This window comes from Athene cunicularia (assembly GCF_003259725.1).
Source record: "Athene cunicularia isolate RWA chromosome 4 unlocalized genomic scaffold, athCun1 chr4_part3, whole genome shotgun sequence".
Lineage (NCBI taxonomy): Eukaryota > Metazoa > Chordata > Aves > Strigiformes > Strigidae > Athene > Athene cunicularia.
The window spans coordinates 5,080,084-5,088,863 of NW_020799100.1; positions in this window are offsets into that span (position 1 = coordinate 5,080,084).

Sequence of the window (8,780 nt, forward strand, 5' to 3'; positions counted from 1 at the left end):
CGCCCCCCCGGCCCCGCTCGGCCGCGGCTCTGGCCTCTCCCGCACAACTCGCATCAGTTCGGCTTCAGCGGAGAGAAAACCCCGTGCCGGGGGTTGCAGCATTTGCGCTAATCTGGGAGAAGCCTCTTTCAAACCCCCTGCACGTTTCTGTGCTGTCATTAGCTGCATTTAACCAGACTGCCTTGAACTGGACCAGGTTAAGTTTCTCCTCCCTAACTCTGCTTCTGACATGGCACATCCATGCTTCCTACAGCATGGTAGTGTTATTTTTAGTTTCCCTGTGCTGCTTTTTATTCGCTTTTAAATATCTTAGAATAGCTCCATGCAGAATATAATCTGCTTCTGCATTTGGCTCAGATTCACAGGAGGACCCAGTTTTGTTAGGCAACCGCAATATCAGCAGAAAAATCATGGGCCCGATTTCTTCCAGGGCACTTCGTGCTCATGTAAGCCACATGACTTCACGATGCCAGCGCTTGGACTGACTCGTACTGTGTCACAGGGTGTGCGATCGTCACTCCTGCACGTGACCCCTGCGAGGCTGCAAACACCGAGCACCGTGGCAGTGAGAGGCTCATCACCTAAACACGCGAGCAGCATCCTGCCACTCACAGGAAAACATCTTCTTTGGAAGACCCTCACCAGAGCAGTTCGGGTCCCCTCAGCATCCTGCCCTCGAGCCAGGGTGGCTGAGAACCAGATCCTGCCCAGTCACACACAGCCCACATCACTGTCAGCATCTTACAATTATTGATGTCAAAGCCAAGAAAACACTCAGCTCTGCTTTCGGATTTTTATTGCATATGCAGAGCTGACAATTAGCAACCTTGTCTTGCTACCCATAAACAAAGCAAATCTGAACTAGATGTCATACAGGGACAATGAATGTAGCAGCAGTTTTAGTCATTTCTCTTGAGTACAACCATCCTTTAAAACCTCTCTTGACGTGAGGAGGTGCTGTGGACAGCCGGCGTACAGCCGCGTTGTTCTGCAAGGTGAGGCCAAGAACAATCAAACGCAGCGACTTTTCTCAGTCCCAGCCGTAGGGAGGGTCAGGCACACACAAGGTATTCCTGTATACAGTAAATGAGCAAAACTATTGTAGTGCAGGAATGTGACAAAAATCAATAAACTAGCCCATTTTTACTGCCTGTGTAAATCTTCTAACTAATTAGAAAGGGTCAATACGTTTCCAGGAGACCTTGCTTCTCCATGTGACATAGACTTCTTCACCAAGATGCTAATACCTTTGCTGCAATTTATAACCTCTGACACTTCATCTACTCTTTCATTTCTCCTGGCATGATTACAGTATAAAAGTGCTATTTTTTAAATTATTTATCAAGTCACTTACTAAAGTCACTTTTTAGCTGAATTAAAAGATTAAAAGCCCAGAAATAAAATATCCCATGGACTTTGAAATATACAGTTAGGTGAAGCTGTATTTAATGATACTTTGGATTTATATTTGAACTTTAAATTAATAGATAAAGCAGTATCGTTAGACATTCTTCAGCATTTTATAATAAGTCAAAAATCCTTAATTATTATGCTACTCTATATGAATGTATACATTATTCATTAAAAAGAGGGGAATATACCACCAACTGAATTTTTTTAAAACTAATTTTGTTTGCTTTATTCTGATCTCATCTCAGCTCATTCTGGAAAATAATCCATTTCACAGACAAGAGTAATATGATATACAGCTGTCAGTCTTTAGGTAGGCTCAGTAGGAATGAAAAGGGGAATGTGGTATTAATGGAGTTGAATACAGAGCAGAAGAGATCAGCCTTCTGAGGAACTGTAAGAACAGCCTGCCGTGCATCAAGCTTTACACTAATTTCTGATGTACCACTAAAGAAGTAATGAGACCTGTTTTGGCCTTTGTTTCTGACCTTTTTTTTTAATACGTGTTATAAAGCAAGCTAGGGACCCCAGCTTAATACATCCCAGGTGCACCGTGTGTTGTAGACACGCACAGAAAGAACAGAGAAAAATGCAGTTGACAGTGATAAAAATGGAAGAGAGAAAAATTATTCACTGTCATACCTGTCTATGCTAGAAGGGGATGTCCAAAGAGACTGATGAACTTTGGCAATGTCAAGCAGTAAGTCTGTGGAGAGCCAGGAACTGAAAGCATCACCTCGAATCCCATTTAGTTCTTCGATCCTTCATTTGTTAAAACTCACCATTCTTTCTGCTAACCAAATTATTTCATGATGGGCTGTTCAAAGGTTTTAATCCAATACCAGAGACTTGAGTGAAAAAGACTCTTTTCCACTGACTTCAGTTAGCTTTGGAAGAGCCCCCAGATACTCTTTCGTAATCAATTTTAATCAATCTCTGCGTGGACTCACCCACATCCCTCACAATTAGATTGGGGCCAGACATCCTCTTCTGACTTGCCACCAGCAGAGGCTGTCCTCCCAGCTGCTCTTTTCTCGCCTGCCAAGGACTGATGGATCTGACGATTGAGTGCCTCGCACTCTGTCCTGCTTCAGTCAAGTAAGATAGGTTTGACTTTAAACAGCAGACTTTAAAGAGCTCCCACCTCAGCAGCTTGCTTGGCAGAGCTGGGGTATGAATTAAGCAGTCTCCAGCATGAATAGGGTAATTTGGGGGGCATAAATTATGCTAATAAACCCTACCACTAACACAGCGAGTTCCAGAAGGGGCCATCATCTGTGGCTGTGATCAGGAGACCCCCCAGTCTTGCCATGAACCTCTGCTTCTGAATCTACATGATTCTCACATCTTTCTTGCCTGAATGGGAAGATGACAGGATGAGAGAATTTACAGCTGTGTAAAGTCCCAGTTATTGACTTTATGTCTAGTCTTTTGTATATAGCAGCACAGATTCAAGTCTGATCTTTGAGAAATATGGCCACACGTGAAAACTATGCATGGGGGTGTGTATGCATCTGCTCAGAAGAGACCCTGCAATGCCACCATAAGCACGAGGAAATAAGGCTGAAAGCTAAGGCCAACTCTCCAAAAACACTATCAATCCTTCCCAGAAATTAATTTCAGCAGAGCAGACAGTGATGCAAAGCTGATAGATAACCCTGTTGCGGCCGGGTGCAAGCATCCCACGTGACGATGGATGAGGTGTGTAAGTGTGGAGTAAGATAATAATAATAATAATAACAATAGTAATACCAGGTGACGATGACAGACCTGCAGGGCTGCAAACCTGCAGATGCTGCAGCACATCACCAACTCCCATGCTGCATCCACCAGCTCCAGCCCCTGCGCCTCCTGCTGCCCAGGGCCCCATGCTCTCCGCAGGCTGCTCTGCCAGCAGCACCCACGCTGCTGGAGCAGAGAGAGGCGGAAGTGCTGATCCACAAGGATGTGAGATGCTGATGCTGCAACAGCAGAGCATGGAAGGGAGCTCATCACAGAGAGACTTGGCAGGGCTGCGTTTACACGGGACAAAAGCCAAAGCAGAGAGCCTGTTGTGAAAGGAACAAGGAGGACATCGGCGGCCAGATAACACTGGAGGAAGGATTAGCTACAGGAGGGAATACACTGACAAGGAGAGAATCCTGCCTGGCTGGTAGCAGCCATGATTCTGATCATCACTTGTCAGGAGATAAACACAGAGCTGCATAGTAACGTATTTCCAGTTCAGCTCTGCAAGGAGGGAGTTCTAATAGGGTGCCAATTCCCTTCAGTTGGAGGCACTTGCACAATAATGTCACTGCTGTTGACTGAAGTTGCACACAGACAGTATAAAGCGGCAATAAATGCCAAGATTTCAAAAATCATTTTGCATCTGACATTCTCCTGGGTTATTTCAAGTGAAAGATAAATCTTCCAAGCCGTAATCTTATTTGATACCAACAACATACACAAGTAGTTAAGTTTGGAATAGGGTAACTTTCTTGCTTTTATGCTTGAAAGCTGAAGATAAAATTATTAAGCATTTTGCATGTACAGAGTGTAAGAGAAGTGACTGCTCTGCATAAGTATATGGTTTGGAAAATAAGAATTCCCTTCCCCAAAGAATAACACCACAGGCTTACATCAGAGGTAACATCTTCATGCAGCAGGCATTATATTTTTGTAAAAAGACACAGCATATTGACTATTTACCTGTCTCTCTTGACTGACCAACAGCTGAAATGGAAGCACTGTTTGGGATTAATTAAAATCAGACGCAGATCCTAACTTTGCCTTAATCCAGCAAACAACTATGAAGCTTGTTAGGGAAACTGCTCAAATGGAGAGACTTTTTCATGTGCAGAATAGTTTGTGGAGCAGGAATGTAAAATCCACTAACAGATAGTGGAAATATGCTTCCATTTCCCATTGGGGAATTCTCAGACCAGACTAAGACACAGACAAATGCTGCGTTTGACTGTTTATTTCACTTTTTGGTGGGAGAGAGAACCAATAATCAGCTAGAAAAAGGCAAGGGGATGGGAGGAGTAATAATAATTTGCACACACAAACCTCGTACTGGTGATTTCTGTCCCCTGGATGGGATGTAGCTACACAAACAACTGATCCGGCAGTTCTGAGACCTCTTGTGAGCACCAACACCATCCTAAAGCAGATCAGCCCCTAACAACAGAAAAAAGTCCTCCCTCAGCCTCTCATTTCTTCTCCATCCCCTTTTCAGTTGTGCTGTATCTACCAGCAAAACTGTGATTGGCAGAGACAGAGACAAAAGATTAAATGCAAGTTGTGCTGCTTCTAACCTCCTGTGGGATTTAGAGAAGCTAATCAATGTTGGATTCACTTGTATTCCACAGAGCATTTTTGTTTGGCAGTATCTAATCATAACTGCAGAAAACCCGCTGCAATACAGAGTTTGGCAAACTCATCTTGGAACAGCTCATTTGGTGCAAACTTAGATTATATTTTAACTTCAACGATAAGAAATTACTGAGAAGATGACAAGCACGGTTAGTTTTAGATGCCACAAGCTGAGGAAAAAGAGGTAAGTTACCTAAAACGATCTCATCATTTTGTAACTTTGTCCTCGTAAAATGCAAATTTCTGCAAGTGGATGGTTTGAAAAACCTAGTTTAAAAAGTTAAAAGAAATAAAACCAAGAAATCAACAAATACTGATGTTGATCTTCTATGTTTTTCTATTATAGATTTCTTTTTCCCTCTCCATTTTTTGCTGGTGCTTCTAGAAAAGAAATTAACAAAGCACTTTCTTTGCTTCTTTGTGTTTGTAGCAAACAATAGAAATTTTAATCCCAGTTGTAAAAATCATCCTATTTTGCATTTCTATTCTGCTTAGGTTATCATACTTCAGGCCACAGAATGGACCAAATCATAACAATGAAGCAAAGGGTACAACAAATGGTCTGAAACTCTGGACTGAGAGGAAAAAAAAACACAAATTACTTTTCTGGACAGAAACTACACATATTTGGGGTAGCTTATATTTAGCTGAATAATGGACTTTCCAGGTCAGCTGGCAAAAGGAAAAGAAAAATGTTTCAGATGAAAATGAAATGGAGTTTCAGGGCAGGGGAGAAATATGGTAAAAATAATAATAATCAACTTTAACTGTTGTTTCATATCTTTGTTCACAGATAGATAAATTGTGTCTTAAACCTACATACCTGGAGCATACTGTGAACAAGTGTCTCATTTTTCAAGTTGACCAGCACCCTTACTAAAATGTAAAGTTCAAGGTTACATTCTAGAGTCTGGGTTTTTTGCTTCCCAAAAAGCTATCTGGGCTTCAACTCAAGCGGAAGCACTGGGCTAGCCTGACGTGCAGAAAGGGAGCATTTTGCTGTTCCCATTGATGTCTGCACAAGGGTCCCCCTGGCTCTGCGCACTCCCGTGCTGCCAGAGAGCGCAGACAGAGCCAAGCTGTGAAATGACCCGCGCTGCGTAGCCGCAGCAGCACAACTCCCGGTTAGGGGAGCTCACGCCAAGCCCCGGGCAGGGAGGGTTGGAGAGGGGACCTGCAGGACTCTGGCTTGGCTCCTCTGAGCACAGCCCTCGGAGGCAACGGGCACAGCGAAGAGGCTCACATGCCAAGACCCTTTCTCAAGCCCTCGCTTCACCTGGAGGGCAAACATAGCAATAAAGACCCTCTAGCTTTTATGCAACATAGTATTTGATGGAAAAGAGGTTCCTTTGTTTTTCTGAGGTGTACATACATGAAATACGTTTGGCAAGAGAAAGGTACTCCACACTTACACACCTGCACAGCCACCCGTTCACCTGGCAGACGGCTCCAGTGTGACCTGTGCAAGTAGTCCTCTAATTTAGCACATCAGTAATTCAATTCTGATGTCAGTATTTCCAGGTCTCTTTAAGCATTACTGACCATATCCTATAAATGAGATGAGAAAAAAAAAAAAGCTGCCAAACATACAGGCAACAGTCAACAAAGCAAAGATATACTAAAGCCCTTTTTCCAGCCTTACCTGTTTTAATGCCCGGTAATAAACACTTTTTAGGACATTTGTTTTCAGGCTGTGTCATCCTCTGTAGTTCATGCATTCAAAGTCACTGAATTCCCCTCTCCCAGTACATCTGTGAAGAGAAACATTTATGGAAATAAAGGGATATGGTTTAATCTCAAATTCAAAGACTAAACAGTGGCTTTAGATACAGCATTTGGGGGGGGGTTCACTACGCCTAAGCCAGTCCTGCCCTCCAAGCTGCCAGTGAGTTCATTTCCTCAAAAGCAATGAGTGTTATCAAAGACAAAAAACCAAAACAAGTCAGTGAAACTGGAGCTAATGGCTTCAAAAACACCTTTGATTGCCAATGCTTTTGGCTTGTGATAACATAGTAATATTCTAAATTTGGCTTGAATTTCTGTAAGAAGTTGTTTACTGTATTTGAGACTTGAAGGTTTCTTACCTATGTAAACATGCCAATACTTGGAAATACTAAGCACATTAGAGTTATACATTGTCTTAATGGGAACAGAACATGCATGCTGAAACTACTTGCTTCATTTTTATCTTGAGCATTAATATTCCCTGGCAGAAAACAGAAGGAAGACAAGTGCATAGGTGTGTCTGCTCAATGCAGGCACATACTGCCCATGCCCTCCATCCTCCACCTCCATCAAACCTCCAGTGTGCACCTTCCATTGAACTGCTTAGGGCCAGAGGCACCTCTTGTACTTCCAAAATAAAGAAGCCACTATTTGGAAACCAACATACAGCACCAGTCGACTGAGCAGAGCAGGCTTGTCAGTTGTGTTGAAATTCAAATAACCACAGCTTTGGAGCAGGCACATCAGAGACAGCCTTAGCTCAAGTAGCAGAATCACAGCATTGACTTCAAGCTCTTTGTAAGATCCAAAGAAACAGTCTTTGTAGTGTAAACCTGACAGTCTGAAACCTACTGAGAAGGGAACATGTCCCAGGACTCAAGAAGACGGCAGGGGCTGGGAAACAGGGAGCTCTTTGCTGAACTAGGGAACAGTATGAAGAAGAGTCAAAGTAGCTGTGGGAAACAGTGGGGTGATGGGGACACGGAAAAAACAACTGAAAAGTGGAGCACAGAGTGCATCCTGGTGGAGAAACCCCAGTCAGCATCTCTTACGACCATAAGAAGGGGCATGGAAGCAGATTAGGTGTAAAATTGAGTGAAAATCATGCTTTTGGGGAGGATTCTGGTGATCAGCATATCTGGTGAATCCCAGAGAGGTAATTCATTAAAAGCCCTCAGGTTGCAGGAGCTGCTCAAACACCCCATCCCATGCAACAAACCCAACAACACTTCTCTGGAGGGATGAAGCCAGACTTGGTCAAACACTGAACTCTGCAAACATCAAGGGAAACAGAGGGTGCATCTGGGGGCAGATGGGAACAGAGGCAGGAGAAGAGTTATAGGAAGCACCATAATTTTACTAGAGATGCTGTGAGGAAGACTCAGTTTAAAGACTACTGCAACAATACATTCAAGAGCAAGTCTGACTTGAAAGTTACAGACGAATAATTGACAGCTTTCTGAAGTACATTTTAAGTCCAGTTCCCTTCCTAAATCCTTGTGTTAAATCCCTGGACTCAGTGCTTCAGAATGGCAATGCTTTGCCTATCGAGGGTACCCTGGAGGTCACTGTCATTTCCCAGTTCCTGAGAGGGACTAAGATGGTGTCGTGGTCTCTGCAGGGATCTGAGATCACTGAATCATGTCCTCCCCGGAGTAATCAGAACCAGAAGAAATATCAGAAATACCACTTTCTACAGTGAAAAGGGAAGACAGTTCTTAAGCAGTCCTCAAATTTACTGGAGTAACTTTTCCACTGCTCCTCTGGTAAGAGCTTACCATTCCTTCCTCTGCCTTATTGTCACCACAAATCTGTTGCAACTCAGACAGCAGAAGTAATCCACTAAGGGTGATGAACGCCATATATGACTTCTCAAAAGATCTCAGATCAAGGTTTCTTAAAAATAAAAATTGTAGAGCAAAAATCGATGTTCAAGGGCAGTCAATCAGATGTCTGAATTATGTCCTGCCTTTAAAATATACAGTGGATAACAGTTTTTTAATGGTCCCTGTAAAAGCTACTGTGTACTGTACCTTGACATTAAGTCCACAGTAAAGTACATACCTTCAGGATTCTCCCCATTTATAGGTCTTTTATTCTGCTTCAAATTAATCAGAGCAGCTGCTCCAGAATGTAAGAAGAAAAAAAAAAACAAAAAAAACCCAAACCCAAATGTATGATTTACTGCCAGACTCGCAGGGAGCAAAAGGGCACACACCCATCACTGCAGGCGAGCAACAAGCAAGCAAAAGAAAAATGATTCAGAGCACCAGAGGGAAGGTGAGACG